Genomic DNA, 18,384 nt, shown 5'->3' with positions numbered 1-18,384 from the left:
AATTATTATACACGTAGTTTTAGTCCCTGTTGTTAAACCGATGTGTATTTTTAAATGATTATTTTACTGACATGTTTATAACATTATAAAAAGTTCCTCCAAAAAAATCAAAATTTGATTTCTATGTCAAAATTTGCATTAATTTTATCATTATCTTTTGAAATTTAAAAATTAAAATGTAATTCTTCTCATTTTAAAAAATTCTATAATTTGGTAAAAAAAACATTTTATAGTATTCTAAACATGTAGAAAAAAAAATATTTAAAAATTTAAAAGTTTAAGGGTAATTAAACAGTTTTTAAAATTTAAAAAAATAGCGGAGACTAAAACTGAATTCATAAAAATTTTGTAGGGACTAAAATATGTCATTTTTTTATAGTGACTAAAAATGAAATTCGAGATATTTATAGGGACGAAAAACATATTTAACTCTATTTATATTAATGATATTAGCTATTTATCAACTACCTAACTAATAATGGAACATGCCCATTAACACCTCATATTACCCTTTAACTCCTTATTAATTTATTCTAATTGGAGCCATTTTATGTAATTGACTAAATAATTTTTATTGACCAATCAAACCCACCCCATTTGCCAAGTGGCTGTACATTATTGTTTTTTTCATTCAAGTGTGTAAGATGCTTTTATCCGGGTAACAAAAAGCTCTAATGTTTTAAACCATTGGATTCTATATATTGTTGGAATTTTAAGAAGGTTTTTCAACAAAAAAATTCTTCTTAGCGGAATAATCCCGATGAACGGATCTTGATTAAATTATTAATCACAAACCAAATAAGGATTCAAGAACTACCTCTTGAAGCGTGCTTTATCTTTTGATCACAAACAGCAGAAGATACCGACGTCTCTATGTAGTCCACGCGAGTGCAAAATAGAAGGCGGTGCTAGCCGTTCTTGCTATGAGAAAATTGACAATTAACTTTCGCAGGGGAAAAAGCTACTCTATTTATAGAGAGCTTTCGAAACCGTAATGTGTAACACCCCATTTCTACACGGCAATTATTCAAGAATCAGAGTCTCAAAAATTTCTCGATAAACAAATGAGGCGTCACATATTCATATCGCAATAAATCACTTCATTGCATTTAGCGGATACATAGCACTTTCTTTGATCAATCAAACAAATACTCAGCATATAATACTTTTCAAAACAGAATAACTTCTTTTATTAAAACATGGCGGAATCATAGTTCTCAATCTTGGAGTCAATACCATCTTATTCGGCTAAGATAAAATAATAAACAACAACATCATAAACATCATAAATCATCCCCCCCGAGTGCTACGTATCAGAGCGACAACCGACTCGATTAACAACAACTAAATCTTCATACTCGAACACCTGCACGTTACCAATATAAAGGCAACGACGAACAAGAGATAAGGGTGAGATATCAAATCATATAAGTGAGTGCATGATGAATTGTATATTAGGATTCAGACATATATGTTTATCACATCACAAGTATTAATATTGCCATACACTTCATACTTTCACCAACTCATAAATCTCACACACTTTTCATTGCACAACAAGTCACAACACTTCATATTCACATCATTTATATATATCTCATTCATTTACTTTGCAAGCCAAGTCACGATACATCACAAGTATAAATCAAAATTCTAGTCCCAGAATATCACAACATATAAGTCACACATCTAGCAACAAAACATCACATATAAGTCATACATCTAGTCACAAAACATCACATATAAGTCACACATCTAGACACAAAACATCACATATAAGTCACACATCTAGTCACAAAACATCACATATAAGTCACACCAGACAACATGAGACACGACTTGTGCATATGCATGTGGTACCAACAGGGCTTCAGCCCTCATCACCAATTGCAAATTAATAGAGGCATCAAGGCATAAGCCTTCGTCACTAGTTTGCCATTCCAGGGCATCACAGAGTGTGCATATGAAATGTGACTCGACAAACAAGACATACACAACATACTTATCACAATCACACATCGTCGCGAGGCATACGCCTACATCACTGATAATTATCAATTATTAGAGGTAAATCAACGTTACAAATAATCTTTCATCTTCACATAATAACAAAATCATCACGATATCATCACGTCTCGACACATCATCGCCAATATACAACTTCACATATTAACAAAATCATCACAATATCATCATGTATTGGTATATCACAACAAATCGACACATTAAGTCAATTCAAATTAGTCTCGTAATTCTCTATAAATTAGTCTTTTATTTAACTCACTAAATCACTATCATTCATTCAAAATTATTCACAAGTATTCTTTAATTAAATGAGTATATTTCACGTCGCTACCGGTTATCTAATGTTCAGGTATATCCTTAATATCATGACTTTACAAGTCCTCGGGTTATATTCCCAAGTCACTAAAAACACAATCCAAATAGGTTAACTCAGACACAATTCAATTCTTTATCGGTTATCCGATTTATCCGATTAATTCACTATCTACTGTCATTGAATAATCCCCTTTTATTCACTAAAATCTCGAAACTGCTAGGGATATAACTTGCTACTACTATTGTTCCTGGTTTCCATGAGGCCCTTACTGAGTTATAAAACATTATATTGTTGCTTTACCCTTCATTATTGTTGCCATATGAAAACCTTATCTGTTACTGATGTATACCTCTCTTACTATTACATGCCTTCCCTTACACTTAAATTAAACTAAAATTAAGTTATATAGAAAGATCCATTTTTAATCTCCCTTTTATATATATATATATATATATATATATACCTACTAATGGTTACATAAAGTCAGGCAAGCAACAAAACTAAAAAAAGTGATTTCAAATTACCAGGGGCGGTCGTCCTTGTGGGTAAGGCATGCGCCCTCTTCATTGCATCTCTGGATGCCCACGCCTCACAAGTATAAATGGGACTGGAGGCGGTCATCTCATGGGCAGGAGGCCTCAGCCTCAATATATACGCCACAGGAAAGCAAAGGGGGCGGTCATCTCCCAACCCTGAGGCCAACTCCTCACATTCCTCATACCTACAGGAGGCCAACGCCTCCACCATGCATTTACTTATATATATATATATATATATATATATATATATATATATATATATATATATATATATATATATATCCTATAACATTCATTCTAGGAATCCCAGTAGCCATTAACACACACAGCAACAAAATTAACAGTTTCAGATATTACGCTTACCTAATTTCCTTCAATCGAACAACAACAACATCAATTAAAGAAGGCAGCATTCAACTTCATGCTATTCATGGTAGATTCTCTATTTTCCAACAACGATTAACACAAGCAAAAGCAATAAATCTACACATCCAATCCCCCACGTACAATTGTTCATGAGCCCCATTATAGGAAAAGAATCTCACCCTTACCTTATTCAACTTGAAGCAACTTGATGGGTCTCCGATTGCACTTCCGATTTGGCACCATGGATGGAAATCTCTAAGCTTGTTCCTATTCTCCAAGACTTGCCTCCTTCTCTTCAAATCTTGTTTTCTCCCAAATGATAGCACTACTCTTCTCATTCTCTAAAACCCTATTTTTAACATTCCAATTGGGGTTAGTCTTTAACACCTCCTCTTTACTATTCTTCACAAACCAATTTAGCCCCAATAAGTTAAATAACCCAAAATAACCCATACATCATTTTTAATAATATTCCATCGATATAATAATCCATTTGCCGACATAACCACTTAGCTTATTCACCAAAATATACTTCTCAACCGATAATTTCCGAAAATAAAATACTAATATTTAATTAAATAAATAATTAAATAATCAGAGCGTAACATAATGCCCTTATTTTGGGTTTTTCCAAAATAAGCCCAATCTAAGTTAATTAAATTATTTAATTAAATAAGTATTATTTGTATTTAATCAAAACTCTTTTAATTAAATTAAATAAATTTTAGTTAAATTAAATCATATTTAATTTAATCACATGTCAATTCCCATTTATTTAATTAAATCATACTTAATTAAATTATATGTGCTAATATATTGAATAATTGAAAGTGGCAAATCATTTCAGTATTACACAGACATCCAATCAGATTATTTTAAAATGCCAAATCATTTTAGTATTTTAAAATTTAAAGACTGACTTGGTAAGATACATGGTTGTCATTGATTGACAGTGTAAAAATAATTTACACTGTCACTGCACATCCCCTTTTCTCTTTCCTTTTAAACCTTTTTCGTTTAGTACCTAATAGTTGAAAAAAATTCAATAAAATATCTATCATAACTACAACTATTTTGTTGAATAAATAATTAATTCAATTCTAATCATTTCCTTTTAAATCTTTTTCCTTTTTATTAACATTGCTTTATACTTTATGATAGAAAATTATTTTCCATTTAAACTTTTTTGTTTTTAAACCTAATACTTGTAAAAAATCCAATAAAAAATCTATAATAAGTAAAATTATTTTGATGAATAAATAATTAATTCATTTTAAAAAATAATTTTCCTTTTGAATAGATTTCCTTTTAAACCTTTTTAATTTTATTAACATTGGTATATTCTTTATGATAAAATAATAGTTTTCTTTTTAAACCTAATAGTTGTAAAAAGAAAATTAATACAAAATTTATAATAAGTAAAAAAAATTGATAAATAAATAATTAATTCAATTAAAAAAGTCAAAACAAATTTAAATTTTGAGTAGGAATTGTATTTATTTTCGTCCAAAAGTTATTAACTTTCTAAATTTTATTATAGAATTTTGTGGAACCCAATTTTATTATTATAATAATACTAATTGAAGAAGAAGACAAATAAAGAAAGGGATTTAAGAGAGGTTTTCACACAAGAAATAAAAAAACGTACGAAAGAATATAAATGAGAGTAAACAAGCTATATTGAATTTTCTCTAACAACTTTTGGCACGGTGATTAGAAAGGATTCATGTGGCAGACGAAAGAAATGCTTATGATACTTCAAGAAATCATCATTCATCACTTTTGTCGGACAATATGCGAAAGAGAGACTTTGATGAATTATGCAATCAATCTATTAAAAGGAAATTCAGTAAGCCAAAAGTTGATCAAGAGAAACAATTAAAATCCTCAAATACAACCGTTGATTCTGTTTCTTTAATTGATTTTTTCACACATGATCAAATAATACAACATATTAATAGTCTCAGAAAGGAACCTCTTCAGGTTAGTACACCACCTTCTAGCCATATATTTATTTAAATTTTTATTTTTATTTTTATTTTTGTAACTTATATACTTGTGTGCATGATTCTATTTGCTTTTAAATTTGTTTAACGCAGATTACAACAAAAGATGAAACGAGAATTGATGCAAACACATGCCAATTATGTGAAAGTAAAAATCTTTACTTTGCTACCAATTTTTTGTATATGTTGTGGCCACTCTATCGGCAGAAGAAAAACATATTTTTGTAGAAAAGATGAGGAATTTGATGCAGAGCGTTGCTTTTGCTCCTTTTGTTATAATACATCTAAAGGCGAGTGCATCACATTCAACGGGACATTTGTTTCTAAGACAAATCTTAAAAAACAGACAAATGATGATATACTTACTGAACCGGTATGTTGTAATAATTATTATTCTCTCTGTTTAATATTATAAGCAAATTTCACTTTTTATATTCATTCCATAATTAATAAATCTAATTTATATATAAATTAGGTATATTAATTATTGAATGAATTAAAAAACTGAAATTTATTTATAATATTAGTATATAATTCATCTTTATATTGAAAACCATAAACTAACTTTTAATAATGATTATTTCTTCTAGTGGGTTGAATGCAATAAATGCAAAAGATGGCAGCATCAAGTATGTGCACTCTACAACAACAAAAAAGATCTGGATAGTAGTGCTAATTATATATGTGCTATATGCCGTTTAAAAGAAATTGAAAATGGAGTGCATGTTCCCTTACAAGAAGCTATTGTTTATGGTGCTAAGGACTTACCAAGTACCATGCTTAGTGACCACTTAGAGAAAAGACTTTTTAAGCGTCTCATGGAAGTGAGAGTAGATGGAGAAAAAGTTGAAGGAAGTGGGAATCTTGATAAGGTAACACAGAGAAATCAACATGTATGCACATAAAATTAAAATATCATAACATTTTCATAATTCTTATACAAGCTAGTAAATTGAAAATAGTACTAAAATAGTTTCTTTTCATGTTATTTATATTATTGATCTTTTAAAGCAAATGTAAGTTGATTTAAAAACTAAAGAATATTTTCTTATTTGTGGTGATTTACTGCAAAACTGTAGGTTTTAGCAACAAAAAGCATTTCTATTAGAGAAGTGTTATCTTTCAATAAATAATTGAAAGTGGAGAAGTCGTTTCTTGACATCATCCCAGAAAAGAATTATCCGACTGAATTCTCTTATAGATCAAGAGTAAGTTCATTTATTTATATATGAAGAAATAAATATACGTCTAAGAGATTTAATAAAAAGTTTCATTGGTTTCAGGTAATATTTTTGTTTCAGAAGATTAATGGAGCGGATATATGCATTTTTGGACTATACGTCCAGGAGTATGGCTCTAAATGTGGCAATCCGAATCAGCATTGTGTGTACATTTCATATCTTGATTCTGTCAAGTATTTTAGGCCCGAAAGAGTGATTGTGGAAGGAGGAGCACTTCGGACCTTCGTTTACCATGAGATATTGGTATTTTTTATTTTAAACTTTACTTCCAAGCCAATAAAAATTATAAAGTTGAATACTAAATCCTTCCCCTTTTTTGTTTGTTTTTTTCTCTATTATCAGATTGGATATCTTGATATTTGTAAGAAAAAGGGTTTTTCAACTTGCTACATATGGTCATGTCCTCCTTCAAAAGGAGATGATTATATACTATATCGTCATCCTAAAGAGCAAAAGACTCCAAGCAATTATAAGTTACGCTCTTGGTCAGTCTTTCTTTTTTACTTATGAGTATATGTTGAGTTTTTATGAGAATTTGAAAGTAGTGTCATGTCACCATAGAATATTTATATTGCTTGTTTATGCAGGTATCTTTCAATGCTAAAAAAGGCTACCGAAGAAAAAATTGTTGTTAGTTTAACTAATATATATGATCATTTCTTTGTTCCTACCGAAAAGGGAGGCTCCAGAGTGACGATTTCTCGTTTGCCGTACTTTGATGGAGATTTTTGGTGTGGTTCTGCTATGGAAAAAGCGAGGACTATTGAAAAAGAGAGTGAAGGAGATTATGAAAATATGTTGAAAAAAGAAGTGTCAACTAGAGTTTTGAAGACTATGGGACATGTTAATCCTTCAAATGATGATGCTAAAGAAATTCTAGTCATGCAAAAAGTATGTCTCCCTTCTCTTTTACTTTCTTCCTTTGATTTATTTGTTTGGTATTCTACATTTAGATAAAGTATAAAATGTCATTATGTGGATTATATTCTCAAGATTTAATTGATAGTGTTTAAATTTCTTACTCTATTAATCAATTACAATTGTAGAATTATTAAAAATATTTTACTTAGATAATATCTAGCTTAAAAGTAATATAAATAATTAATTTTGATTGGTTAATAGTCTAAAATCTTTTGCACTAGCATTACATCAAAATTATTCTCATATTCTTTTATAATAGATTGAACAAAAAGTTGCAATATTCTTATTTTATAGTTTAGCTTAAATTATTCATATAATATGTGTAATTTTATTTTATCTTATCTTTATTCCTTTTTTTCATCCAATTTTCATTAGCTAGGGCAAGATATATTGCACACCAGAAAAAATTTCATTATAGCTCATTTACAATATTCATGCACGCACTGCTTTGAAGTGATAATGTCTGGGAAACGGTGGTTTTGCACTAAATGCAAGAACTTTCAGGAGTGTGAAAGGTATGATAACTTAAATACATATTTCAATTTCTCCCCCCTTCTATTTTAAAATGAATGAATTAGTTTTGTATTGAATTCAATAAAAAAGAGTTTTGTCTTTGAATTTAATATCAATATATTACAGATGTCATAGTTCAAATGAACACACCTTAAAGAACGGCGAAGTGCATCGACTTTGTGAGGTAACAACCTAACTAAACCTAAAGCTTCAATTTAATTTTGTCACCATTAGTATGATCATGCAAATTTCTTATTTATCTTTCGTTTTTAGGCCGTTGTTGATGTTATCCCTTCCAACACTAAGCATGATGATACTATCAATGAGAATGAAGTATTTAAAGATAGAAACAACTTTTTGAGCTTCTGCCAGAAGTATCAGCTTCAGTTTGACACACTTCGACATGCCAAGTATTCCTCAATGATGATCCTCTACTATCTAAGCAATCCTAGTCCTATAACTTTTGGAAAATGTTGTAGTATTTGTTGGGCACACAATGTGTTCCAAAAGTGGTGGAAATGTGAGGTTTGTCCAGATTGTACCATTTGCTCTGCATGCTATAAGGATAGAGGTGACGATTGCCATGAACATAAGTTGACTCAAAATGAACACAAATCAACTCAAATTGAAGACAAGTTAGCTGAAAATAATTCAACACCACAATCTGTGTCAAGAGTCTAATGGGAAAATGGTATGAACTTAATTCTTTGGATTTATTGTTTTTATTACTTGTTTGTTCTATATTATTGATCATACTTTCCACACAAATATTGAAACAGAAGAAATTTTTGAAATATGTATTATACTTAGTGCAATATATTTTAATAATTATGGGTTAAATGTGTTTTTTAATTATGGGTTAGTTATGTTTTTAATCCCTCTAAATATTGGCTATTTAACTTTTAGTCTTCAAAATTTTTTTTTCAAAGAATCGTCCTCCTAATATTGACTGTCCACATTTTTTATCCCTGATGTTAAATTTGTCTAACGGAATATGAAGAGGCGAGACAATTTGCTTAATTTTGAAATTTTGCAGTTACAATAATGGCCAGAGTGGAATTTACTAGGTTAAACTATTTTTTATTGCATTATAAACTTCACTTAAATTTTATTCCTAATTTCTAATTATCTTTTTCTGAAATGTTAAAATGCAAAATACCACCATAAATTTCTCTCTCAACTCCTCGCTGATATAATTCAAAGCTTGCATTGATAACGTCACATTAAAAGCTTTTTTTTATAGTTTAAAGGTTATCCTCGTTTCTTTTCTTATAAATACAATGTAGACTAATTTCACGTGGTTTAAGCGCATTCATATTCAGTAAACAATATTTTCGGAGGTTTGCTTTACATTGTTGGAGGTTTCTGCGTGCAAAGTGAAAGAAAATTTAAAGAAGATAGAGACTTAGGGTAAACAGATTGGGGAAGATGACACATATGTTTTAATACTTATTTCAAAGAAGAACAAAATAAGTTTTAATAAACATATTCCATGGTGTAAATTTATTTCATCCAATTAAATCTACCCTAGTCATAACTTAAACTGGGAACATTGCATAAAATTTGTCAATTGTCCTATAATCATGTCATATTCCGTTAGACAGATTTAACGCCAAGTACCAAAAGTGTGGATAATAAGTAATAGGAGAACGATTCTTTGAAGAATTTTTTTTTAGGACTAAAAGTGAAATAGTTAATATTTAGAGAGACTAACAACATATTTAACTCTTTAATTATTATATTTCAATAATTATTACATAGGCATATATATTTCAATAAATATGTTTTTGGTATCTATAAAATTACCGAATTTTGTTTTTGGTCCTTATTAAAAAAAGATGTATTTTGGTCTCCACAAAATTATTATACACGTAGTTTTAATCCCTGTTGTTAAACCGATATGTATTTTTAAATGATTATTTTACTGACATGTTTATAACATTATAAAAAGTTCCTCCAAAAAAATTCAAAATTTGATTTCTATGTCAAAATTTGCATTAATTTTATCATTATCTTTTGAAATTTAAAAATTAAAATTTAATTCTTCTCATTTTAAAAAATTCTATAATTTGGTATAAAAACATTTTATAGTATTCTAAACATGTAGAAAAAAAATTATTTAAAAATTTAAAAGTTTAAGGGTAATTAAACAGTTTTTAAAATTTAAAAAAATAGCGGAGACTAAAATTGAATTCATAAAAATTTTGTAGGGACTAAAATATGTCATTTTTTTATAGTGACTAAAAATGAAATTCGAGATATTTATAGGGACGAAAAACATATTTAACTCTATCTATATTAATGATATTAGCTATTTATCAACTACCTAACTAATAATGGAACATGCCCATTAACACCTCATATTACCCTTTAACTCCTTATTAATTTACTCTAATTGGAGCCGTTTTATGTAATTGACTAAATAATTTTTATTGACCAATCAAACCCACCCCATTTGCCAAGTGGCAGTACATTATTGTTTTTTTCATTCAAGTGTGTAAGATGCTTTTATCCGGGTAACAAAAAGCTCTAATGTTTTAAACCATTGGATTCTATATATTGTTGGAATTTTAAGAAGGTTTTTCAACAAAAAAATTCTTCTTAGCGGAATAATCCCGATGAACGGATCTTGATTAAATTATTAATCACAAACCAAATAAGGATTCAAGAACTACCTCTTGAAGCGTGCTTTATCTTTTGATCACAAACAGCAGAAGATACCGACGTCTCTACGTAGTCCACGCGAGTGCAAAATAGAAGGCGGTGCTAGCCGTTCTTGCTATGAGAAAATTGACAATTAACTTTCGCAGGGGAAAAAGCTACTCTATTTATAGAGAGCTTTCAAAACCGTAATGTGTAACACCCCATTTCTACCCGGCAATTATTCAAGAATCAGAGTCTCAAAAATTTCTCGATAAACAAATGAGGCGTCACATATTCATATCGCAATAAATCACTTCATTGCATTTAGCGGATACATAGCACTTTCTTTGATCAATCAAACAAATACTCAGCATATAATACTTTTCAAAATAGAATAACTTCTTTTATTAAAACATGGCGGAATCATAGTTCTCAATCTTGGAGTCAATACCATCTTATTCGGCTAAGATAAAATAATAAACAACAACATCATAAACATCATAAATCATCCCCCCCGAGTGCTACGTATCAGAGCGACAACCGACTCGATTAACAACAACTAAATCTTCATACTCGAACACCTGCACGTTACCAATATAAAGGCAACGACGAACAAGAGATAAGGGTGAGATATCAAATCATATAAGTGAGTGCATGATAAATTGTATATTAGGATTCAGACATATATGTTTATCACATCACAAGTATTAATATTGCCATACACTTCATACTTTCACCAACTCACAAATCTCACACACTTTTCATTGCACAACAAGTCACAACACTTCATATTCACATCATTTATATATATCTCATTCATTTACTTTGCAAGCCAAGTCACGATACATCACAAGTATAAATCAAAATTCTAGTCCCAGAATATCACAACATATAAGTCACACATCTAGCAACAAAACATCACATATAAGTCATACATCTAGTCACAAAACATCACATATAAGTCACATATCTAGCCACAAAACATCACATATAAGTCACACATCTAGTCACAAAACATCACATATAAGTCACACCAGACAACATGAGACACGACTTGTGCATATGCATGTGGTACCAACAGGGCTTCAGCCCTCATCACCAATTGCAAATTAATAGAGGCATCAAGGCATAAGCCTTCGTCACTAGTTTGCCAATCCAGGGCATCACAGAGTACACATATGAAATGTGACTCGACAAACAAGACATACACAACATACTTATCACAATCACACATCATCGCGAGGCATACGCCTACATCACTGATAATTATCAATTATTAGAGGTAAATCAACGTTACAAATAATCTTTCATCTTCACATAATAACAAAATCATCACGATATCATCACGTCTCGACACATCATCGCCAATATACAACTTCACATATTAACAAAATCATCACAACATCATCATGTATTGGTATATCACAACAAATCGACACATTAAGTCAATTCAAATTAGTCTCGTAATTCTCTATAAATTAGTCTTTTATTTAACTCACTAAATCACTATCATTCATTCAAAATTATTCACAAGTATTCTTTAATTAAATGAGTATATTTCACGTCGCTACCGGTTATCTAATGTTCGGGTATATCCTTAATATCATGACTTTATAAGTCCTCGGGTTATATTCCCAAGTCACTAAAAACACAATCCAAACAGGTTAACTCAGACACAATTCAATTCTTTATCGGTTATCCGATTTATCCGATTAATTCACTATCTACTGTCATAGAATAATCCCCTTTTATTCACTAAAATCTCGAAACTGCTAGGGATATAACTTGCTACTACTATTGTTCCTGGTTTCCATGAGGCCCTTACTGAGTTATAAAACATTATATTGTTGCTTTACCCTTCATTATTGTTGCCATATGAAAACCTTATCTGTTACTGATGTATACCTCTCTTACTATTACATGCCTTCCCTTACACTTAAATTAAACTAAAATTAAGTTATATAGAAAGATCCATTTTTAATCTCCCTTATATATATATATACCTACTAACGGTTACATAAAGTCAGGCAAGCAACAAAACTAAAAAAAGTGATTTCAAATTACCAGGGGCGGTCGTCCTTGTGGGTAAGGCATGCGCCCTCTTCATTGCATCTCTGGATGCCCACGCCTCACGAGTATAAATGGGACTGGAGGCGGTCATCTCATGGGCAGGAGGCCCCAGCCTCAATATATATGCCACAGGAAAGCAAAGGGGGCGGTCATCTCCCAACCCTGAGGCCAACTCCTCACATTCCTCATACCTACAGGAGGCCAACGCCTCCACCATGCATCCATTAACACACACAGCAACAAAACTAACAGTTCCAGATATTACGCTTACCTAATTTCCTTCAATCGAACAACAACAACATCAATTAAAGAAGGCAGCATTCAACTTCATGCTATTCATGGTAGATTCTCTATTTTCCAACAACGATTAACACAAGCAAAAGCAATAAATCTACACATCCAATCCCCCACATACAATTGTTCATGAGCCCCATTATAGGAAAAGAATCTCACCCTTACCTTATTCAACTTGAAGCAACTTGATGGGTCTCCGATTGCACTTCCGATTTGGCACCATGGATGGAAATCTCTAAGCTTGTTCCTATTCTCCAAGACTTGCCTCCTTCTCTTCAAATCTTGTTTTCTCCCAAATGATAGCACTACTCTTCTCATTCTCTAAAACCCTATTTTTAATATTCCAATTGGGGTTAGTCTTTAACACATCCTCTTTACTATTCTTCACAAACCAATTTAGCCCCAATAAGTTAAATAACCCAAAATAACCCATACATCATTTTTAATAATATTCCATCGATATAATAATCCATTTGCCGACATAACCACTTATTCACCAAAATATACTTCTCAACCGATAATTTTCGAAAATAAAATACTAATATTTAATTAAATAAATAATTAAATAATCAGAGCGTAACATAATGCCCTTATTTTGGGTTTTTCCAAAATAAGCCCAATCTAAGTTAATTAAATTATTTAATTAAATAAGTATTATTTGTATTTAATCAAAACTCTTTTAATTAAATTAAATAAATATTAATTAAATTAAACCATATTTAATTTAATCACATGTCAATTCCCATTTATTTAATTAAATCATACTTAATTAAATTATATGTGCTAATATATTGAATAATTTAAAGTGCCAAATCATTTCAGTATTACACAGATATCCAATCAGATTATTTTAAAATGCCAAATCATTTTAGTATTTTAAAATTTAAAGACTGACTTGGTAAGATACATGGTTGTCATTGATTGACAGTGTAAAACTAATTTACACTGTCACTGCACATCCCCTTTTCTCTTTCCTTTTAAACCTTTTTCGTTTAGTACCAAATAGTTGAAAAAAATTCAATAAAATATCTATAATAACTACAATTATTTTGTTGAATAAATAATTAATTCAATTCTAATCATTTCCTTTTAAATCTTTTTCCTTTTTATTAACATTGCTTTATACTTTATGATAAAAAATTATTTTCCATTTAAACTTTTTTGTTTTTAAACATAATACTTGTAAAAAATCCAATAAAAAATCTATAATAAGTAAAATTATTTTGATGAATAAATAATTAATTCATTTTAAAATATAATTTTCCTTTTGAATAGATTTCCTTTTAAACCTTTTTAATTTTATTAACATTGGTATATTCTTTATGATAAAATAATAGTTTTCTTTTTAAACCTAATAGTTGTAAAAAGAAAATTAATACAAAATTTATAATAAGTAAAAAAAAAATTGATAAATAAATAATTAATTCAATTAAAAAAGTCAAAACAAATTTAAATTTTGAGTAGGAATTATATTTATTTTCGTCCAAAAGTTATTAACTTTCTAAATTTTATTATAGAATTTTGTGGAACCCAATTTTATTATTATTATTATAATAATACTAATTGAAGAAGAAGACAAATAAAGAAAGGGGTTTTCACACAAGAAATCAAAAACGTACGAAAGAATATAAATGAGAGTAAACAAGCTATATATGCGAAAGAATAGAAAAAATGGAATGCAAGAAATCATCATTCATCTTTTTTGTCGGACAATATGCGAAAGAGAGGCTTTGATGAATTATGCAATCAATCTATTAAAAGGAAATTCAGTAAGCCAAAACTTGATGATCAAGAGAAACAATTAAAATCCTCAAATACAACCGTTGATACTGTTTCCTTAATTGATTTTTTCACACATGATCAAATAATACAACATATTAATAGTCTCAGAAAGGAACCTCTTCAGGTTAGTACACCACCTTCTAGCCATATATTTATTTAAATTTAAATTTTTATTTTTGTAACTTATATACTTGTGTGCATGATTCTATTTGGTTTTAAATTTGTTTAACGCAGATTACAAAAGAAGATGAAACGAGAATTGATGCAAACACGTGCCAATTATGTGAAAGTAAAAAATCTTTACTTTGCACCTATACCAATTTTTTGTATATGTTGTGGCCACTCCATCGGCAGAAGAAAAACATATTTCTGTAGAAAAGATGAGGAATTTGATGCAGAGCGTTGCTTTTGCTCCTTTTGTTATAATACATCTAAAGGCGGGTGCATCACATTCAACGAGACATTTGTTTCTAAGACAAATCTTAAAAAACAGACAAATGATGATATACTTGCAGAACCGGTATGTTGTAATAATAATAATTATTCTCTCTGTTTAATATTATAAGTAAATTTCACTTTTCATATTCATTCCATAATTAATGAATCTAATTTATATATAAATTAGGTACATTAATTATTGAATGAATTAAAAAACTGAAATTTATTTATAATATTAGTATATAATTCATCTTTATATTGAAAACCATACACTAACTTTTAATAATGATTATTTCTTCTAGTGGGTTGAGTGCAATAAATGCAAAAGATGGCAGCATCAAGTATGTGCACTCTACAACAACAAAAAAGATGTGGATAGTAGTGCTAATTATATATGTGCTATATGCCGCTTAAAAGAAATTGAAAATGGAGTGCATGTTCCCTTACAAGAGGCTATTGTTTATGGTGCTAAGGACTTACCAAGTACCATGCTTAGTGACCACTTAGAGAAAAGACTTTTTAAGCGTCTCATGGAAGTGAGAGTAGATGAAGAAAAAGTTGAAGGAAGTGGGAATTTTGATAAGGTAACACAGAGAAATCAACATGTATGCACATAAAATTAAAATATCATAACATTTTCATATTCTTATACAAGCTAGTAAATTGAAAATAGTACTAAAATATTTTTTTTTCATGTTATTTATATTATTGATCTTTTAAAGCAAATGTATGTTGATTTAAAAACTACATAATGTTTTCTTATTTGTGATGAGTTACTGCAAAACTGTAGGTTTTAGCAACAGAAAGCATTTCTATTAGAGAAGTGTTATCTTTCAACAAACAATTGAAAGTGGAGAAGTCGTTTCTTGACATCATCCCAGAAAAGAATTATCCAACTGAATTCTCTTATAGATCAAGAGTAAGTTCATTTATTTATATATGAAGAAATAAATATACGTCTAAGAGATTTAATAAAAGTTTCATTGGTTTCAGGTAATATTTTTGTTTCAGAAGATTAATGGAGCAGATATATGCATTTTTGGACTATACGTCCAAGAGTATGGCTCTAAATGTGGCAATCCGAATCAGCGTTGTGTGTACATTTCATATCTTGATTCTGTCAAGTATTTTAGGCCCAAAAGAGTGATTGTGGAAGGAGGAGCACTTCGGACCTTCGTTTACCATGAGATATTGGTATTTTTTATTTTAAACTTTACTTCCAAGCCAATAAAAATTATAAAGTTGAATACTAAATCCTTCCCCTTTTTTGTTTGTTTTTTTTCTCTATTATCAGATTGGATATCTTGATATTTGTAAGAAAAGGGGTTTTTCAACTTGCTACATATGGTCATGTCCTCCTTCAAAAGGAGATGATTATATACTATATCGTCATCCTAAAGAGCAAAAGACTCCAAGCAATTATAAGCTACGCTCTTGGTCAGTCTTTCTTTTTTACTTATGAGTATATGTTGAGTTTTTATGAGAATTTGAAAGTAGTGTCATGTCATCACCATAGAATATTTATATTGCTTGTTTATGCAGGTATCTTTCAATGCTAAAAAAGGCTACCGAAGAAAAAATTGTTGTTAGTTTAACTAATATATATGATCATTTCTTTGTTCCTACCGAAAAGGGAGGCTCCAGAGTGACGATTTCTCGTTTGCCGTACTTTGATGGAGATTTTTGGTGTGGTTCTGCTATGGAAAAAGCGAGGACTATTGAAAAAGAGAGTGAAGGAGATTATGAAAATATGTTGAAAAAAGAAGTGTCAACTAGAGTTTTGAAGACTATGGGACATGTTAATCCTTCAAATGATGATGCTAAAGAAATTCTAGTCATGCAAAAAGTATGTCTCCCTTTTCTTTTACTTTCTTCCTTTGATTTATTTGTTTGGTAGTCTACATTTAGAAAAAGTATAAAATATCATTATGTGGATTATATTTTCCAAATTTAATTGATAGTGTTTAAATTTCTTACTCTATCAATCAATTACAATTGTTGAATTATTAAAAATATTTCACTTAGATCATATCCAGCTTAAAAGTAATATAATTGATTAATTTTGATTGGTTAATAGTCTAAAATCTTTTGTACTAGCATTACATCAAAATTAATCTTATATTTTTTGTAATAGATTGAACAAAAAGTTGCAATATTCTTATTTTATAGTTCAGCTTAAGTTATTCATATAATATGTGTAATTTTATTTTATCTTATTCCTTTTTTCCATCCAATTTTCATTAGCTAGGGCAAGATATATTGCACACTAGAAAAAAACTTCATTATAGCTCATTTACAATATTCATGCACCCACTGCTTTGAAGTGATAATGTCTGGGAAACGGTGGTTTTGCACTAAATGCAAGAACTTTCAGGAGTGTGAAAGGTATGATAACTTAAATACATATTTCAATTTCTCCCCCCTTCTATTTTAAAATGAATGAATTAGTTTTGTATTGAATTCAATAAAAAAGAGTTTTGTCTTTGAATTTAATATCAATATATTACAGATGTCATAGTTCAAATGAACACACCTTAAAGAACGGCGAAGTGCATCGACTTTGTGAGGTAACAACCTAACTAAACCTAAAGCTTCAATATAATTTTGTCACCATTAGTATGATCATGCAAATTTTTTACTTATTTGTCGTTTTTAGGCCGCTGTTGATGTTATCCCTTCCAACACTAAGCATAATGATACTATCAATGAGAATGAAGTATTTAAAGATAGAAACAACTTTTTGAGCTTCTGCCAGAAGTATCAGCTCCAGTTTGACACACTCCGACATGCCAAGTATTCCTCAATGATGATCCTCTACTATCTAAGCAATCCTAGTCCTATAAATTTTGGAAAATGTTGTAGTATTTGTTGGGCACACAATGTGTTCCAAAAGTGGTGGAAATGTGAGGTTTGTCCAGATTGTACCATTTGCGATGCATGCTATAAAGATAGAGGTGACGATTGCCATGAACACAAATTGACTCAAAATGAACACAAATCAACTCAAATTGAAGACAAGTTAGTTGAAAATAATTCAACACCACAATCTGTGTATCAAGAATCTAATGGGAAAATGGTATGAACTTAATTCTTTGGATTTATTGTTTTTATTACTTGTTTGTTCTATATTATTGATCATACTTTCCACACAAATATTGAAACAGAAGAAATTTTTGAAATATGTATCATACTTGTGCAATATATTTTAATAATTATGGGTTTAATATGTT

The 18,384-nt window shown here is 29.7% G+C and overlaps 1 pseudogene; it reads left to right on the top strand.

Annotated features, from left to right (window-relative positions):
* Positions 1-2,333: 2,333 nt before the first annotated feature.
* LOC131619815 (histone acetyltransferase HAC5-like) lies at positions 2,334-18,236 on the top strand (annotated as a pseudogene).
* Positions 18,237-18,384: the final 148 nt, after the last annotated feature.

Source organism: Vicia villosa, linkage group LG7 (genome assembly GCF_029867415.1).
Source record: "Vicia villosa cultivar HV-30 ecotype Madison, WI linkage group LG7, Vvil1.0, whole genome shotgun sequence".
Lineage (NCBI taxonomy): Eukaryota > Viridiplantae > Streptophyta > Magnoliopsida > Fabales > Fabaceae > Vicia > Vicia villosa.
The sequence above is the reverse complement of the archived record's forward strand: the minus strand, read 5'-3'. Positions and strand labels throughout refer to the sequence as shown.